At 36.6% G+C, this 4,577-nt stretch overlaps 1 long non-coding RNA gene across 2 annotated transcripts; it reads right to left on the minus strand.

The window, feature by feature from the left end:
- Positions 1 to 677: 677 nt before the first annotated feature.
- LOC124668228 lies at positions 678 to 4,051 on the minus strand. 2 transcript variants are annotated; one of them, XR_006991606.1, is made up of 3 exons: positions 2,695 to 4,051; positions 2,294 to 2,377; positions 678 to 1,005 (listed from the first exon to the last, which is right to left on the minus strand). It is a non-coding gene; the product is annotated as an uncharacterized LOC124668228 (long non-coding RNA). The 2 variants fall into 2 exon arrangements; XR_006991605.1 differs by having other exon boundaries at positions 2,294 to 4,051.
- Positions 4,052 to 4,577: the final 526 nt, after the last annotated feature.

Here is a 4,577-nt window from a genome sequence, read left to right on the forward strand (position 1 = left end):
TTGTATTTGTATTAGCTTTCTCTTTACTACGAAACTCAGATTTTATCAGTTCATTCGCTCTCCTTGGCCGGTACTTCTCTTCTCCATGTCCATGATGATAATTTTTCTAGTTTCTCCAGATGCACCACGGAACTGAAACTGCAATGCTGGCTATCCAGAACGTCCCTCGCCGATGTAATAGGGGGCAGGTTAGGCAAATTCAGACCAAAATAATTTCTTGCTGCATACCAGAAGAGTTTGGCATGCTCACAACGTATTAAAGCATGGTACAAATCTTCTTCTTCATGAACACACAAAGGACAAAAACTAAAAGGTCATGTGTGTGTCTCCTTTTCAATTCACCAAAGCAAGGCAATATATTTGTTCACTACTCGACACCAAAATTTGAGAATTTGAGGCATCACTTGAAGCTTCCATAGAGCTTTCCAAATATCTGTCAAGCCCTCCAAGGATCCAACTGAACCAGCATGCAAAACAATGTCTCCTCGCTAGTTCTCGTTAAGTTGAACACTGAAAACAGTCCAGATTTGACCCCCCGGCCACGCTGTACCAACCCCCTATCCACCAACACTGAACCAGAGCATCACCTATTCTTCCTAGAGGTCTACTAAGAACTGCTCCATCAATCCATTTGCCATGCCAAAATAAAAAAAATCATCCTTTCATCACCCACATAGTGAATCAGAGCTTGTTTTAAAACATATATTCCCTTGCAAATTCATTCTCTCGACAGTTTGCACTGAGCACATCAAATGGCTTCAAACATGCTTACAGGTACAACATAAAGTGTTCCCTGCAGTGTGCTTATTGCTTGCTAAAATATCATCTTGCAGATAACATCATGCACAGAAGACAAACTCAAGTCTTGTCAAATTTAAGATCCTACTTTATCATCAAAAATAAACATTATTTCTCTTTAAAATCATCATGGAGTAGATGGAGAACACAAGGAATCATCAATGCCCAAAACTGAATCTCCAGAACCTTCACAAAGAACCTTATCTCCTGCATGTAAAGATTCAAGGTTTCTCAAATATATGATCTGTAGAAAATATTGGTAAAGACAGTTAACACATAGACTAATCAAACAAGATGGGTACATTCTAACTATATCCTTAGAAAAAGGAGAAAATTAAATAAACCAAACTGTACCTATTTCAGCAGCTCCTAACAATATACAGCACGTAAGCAATACCGCCATGTTTCAGAAAGAAAAGTTCCCAAAATTTTGTTATGTACTTCTCCTATATGTTAGTTCTTGAAATACAATTAAGCTTCCAGTAGCAAAGAATGGTTTCCGCATCACTAAAAAACGTGATAATGAAGCCCATTTGTGAGGCAATTTAAGTAATGAAGATATAGATATCAAAAAGTCAATATGTGGCAAAAACTTTGTATGACTAAAATGACGGGAAAACTTGTAATAAAGCTAACCAATTATTGGCAACTTCACAACATCAGTTAACTTGAATAGCAAGATATTGGTAACGTCAACATCATCGGCTAACTTGAGATGGAAAGAAATGTGAAACTACTGACTACACATAATTTAAATGACAGACCAAATTAGGGGAAAGTAAATTATTTCCATGGTAACGCATGTCTTGAGCAATAAAAAAGGCAATCATGATGAGATAAAATTCTATGTACCACATGCACAAAGAATAATGTTGGCTAAATCATAATCATAAACTGACTTTGGTATGCAGCAATCACCTTTATTGCAGTGGTAATGGCTGGTTTGACGTTACACAATCACAAAAACCACCCATATGGCCAGAACAAAATTGGTGTTTTGGGACAAATACATCTAAGGCTGTTCACAATAAATTGTCGTATCTGCAGGTAATTAGGTATAAATATCACCGGTTTTCTAGAGTTAAATACATCAGCATAATCGTATTTCCTTTGCAAAAAAAATAGCCCAGTTCACAACAGTAATTGATTGGGTTGTTTTCAAAAGTGGTGTGTGGGGTATCTCAGATGCAATTCAGGGTCACTTGGTGAAGAGTTCTAACTAAAGTATTATGACTGTTCATGCTCATACAAGCATATATGCCATAAAATGCTGATGTGTCCATTAATTCAGATGATACTGTACTTCACCACTAATTCCTTCTGTAACAGTTGCCAAAAGTTATCCAAACGAACTTCATAGTGGATACTACTTTCGGTTTCCGAGTGCATTGTGTGCAAATGCATGTCAGGCTAAATCGAACATGAACTTTAATCATCTCTGCAACTACTTCGTCACTGATCTGGTGACAAAGTTTTGGACAGCTTGTCATCTCACCTAATTTGTAGATGTCTTGCTAACAGCCACTGAAAAAGGTGACTATAAGGCAGAGTCCTCTACCTCGACGCATCGTCTGTGAAACTGCACACATCAAGACATGTTAGGATGAGTTTATATCCCTGTGAAAACTGAACCTAATCGAACTACTTTTCTAAGCCTTTGATCAACATCCAACTATTAACATTCCAACCTAACAACGACTATTACCCGCAGAATAAAAACTGCACCAACCTTTTTCCAAAATATAAAGGATCATATTCTTTCATAAAGGACAGAGGACATTGCACAGAAAATGAACTTTTGGGGGAGTTTCAGTCAACTAAGCAAGTACAAAAAAAAACTGGACCAAAGAGAAGAACCAAAATACCATATTTCGGCACGCAGTAACACTACCTTACCTATTAACTTGGAAAGGAACTAACTAAGCAGTGGCCAGCAATCTTAAGATATATCTGAAAAGAAAATGTTATCACACTGAAGTGGCGAGAGGTATCTATAAATATTCGAATACTTAAAATAAAACACTGACATACACATACTGCAGGAAATGTGAGGTCTCTTGAAGCAAGATTAATACTCATCTAACTAAATAAAAATATGACAAATGATGTCAATTGAGCAAGACAAAAGTCCAATGGCAATCCATGTTTTGCAATGTCAAGTAGTGCAATGGTTGGTAAAAATAACAGAGTATCCTTAGAGATAGTGGACCGAAGCAAACAAACAGAGAAGAACTTATATTATTACCTTTGTTCCGAAACATAAGCCTTGTAGTAGCATATTACCACTCTTTTACAAACTGATATAACAGGAAGCACATCAGCACTATGACTCTAACGTCTGCATTTCAAGTAATATAATTAGCATGTAAGACAGGAAAATAATCGTTGTCTTCCCTGATATGCGATCTAAGCACAGCTGCCAACTCTGTCACCCAACGATTTGCCAAGAAACATACCAGTTGAAGGCTAATAACATATAGAATTTTCAATAAAATACAAAACTGGGAGGATAATCCATGGAGTAGAGATTAAGCCCATATTAAAACAACTTACAAAGTATGTAACCTTTGCTGGAAAGACAAAGATTCAGTAATTCTAATTTCTCACCTCTGAACCCAAATAAACACTCAACAAAGGTGTCAGTAAAATGCAATCCAAGTTCCAGTGATAGGATCAGTACAAATAAATACGGAACGGTATAGGCATTGTTAATTTGGACATGAAAAAATTCTAGTTAAACTCATCCATTCAAAGACCTACTTCAAAATCATTAAGACATGTAATAGCTTCAGGGGACAAATTTTCTACATTCAAAGACCCACTTGATGCTTTCTTGAATCATGTATGCATTTGGTTTTTTGTGATCCCAAATAACAACAAATTCAGATTACAAAATTTAAGGTTATGAAGATTTAATAACTGCACTACATTAAATTATGCATGTATTGGTAGTCTGATGAAAGCATACAATTAAGCCTGCATGTTGATGATCGATGAAAGGTGAATTTCATGCCTCTGAAAATCAATAATGTATCAGCTCAATGCCAACTCCTTACTCTAATTCTCCGCATTTTGTTGCCCAAATCCTCTCCCTAGGTCTCTATTCTTCCACAAATCAGAAGTAGTGGTGCATCAGCTAGAAAAAAAAATGATAGGGCCATCCATTGATGCCCAAATCTACCCCTAAAAGATCCATCGCCCGCAGTGCTTCTCGATGGTAAGGAAGCGATATTTTTTCCATCGGTAGATGAGTGGACAGCCTGTTTCTTAACTATATAGTGGGAATGTCTCATGGCATAGGTTGGTCTGTATATAGGTATAAATTTACATATAATACCAGTTACGCTCTATTGCAAATACATGAAAAATAAACAAATTGTAAAGCTAAATAAAAGAGGAAGCAAACAGACTGTGGGAAAAAGGTAAATCTTACAGCTTAAGAAAATCTGAAAGAAATCCATTTTGGCAATATACAAAGCACCGCAGGTAAACTGGTATTGCTTATAGGAGAAAGCAAACATACAATCCAATGCGCTAGAAAAAATGAAAAATGAAAAATAGGAACAAATGAATTTTAACTGGCTAGAAATAAAAGTACAATACCCAGATACATACCAGACAGAAAATCTATACCGACAGAAGACCACTCCAGCAAAAATGGAAGACAATGCGCATGAGATGGGAAAGATGAATCCCTGCATAGACTGAACCTTCCTTTAATTGTACTCTGAATTAATATACGTGATTGGCTGGTACACAGCCTTCCATCCTTCCAATGT

The sequence above is a fragment of the Lolium rigidum genome, chromosome 6 (genome assembly GCF_022539505.1).
Source record: "Lolium rigidum isolate FL_2022 chromosome 6, APGP_CSIRO_Lrig_0.1, whole genome shotgun sequence".
In the NCBI taxonomy this organism is placed as follows: Eukaryota; Viridiplantae; Streptophyta; class Magnoliopsida; order Poales; family Poaceae; genus Lolium; species Lolium rigidum.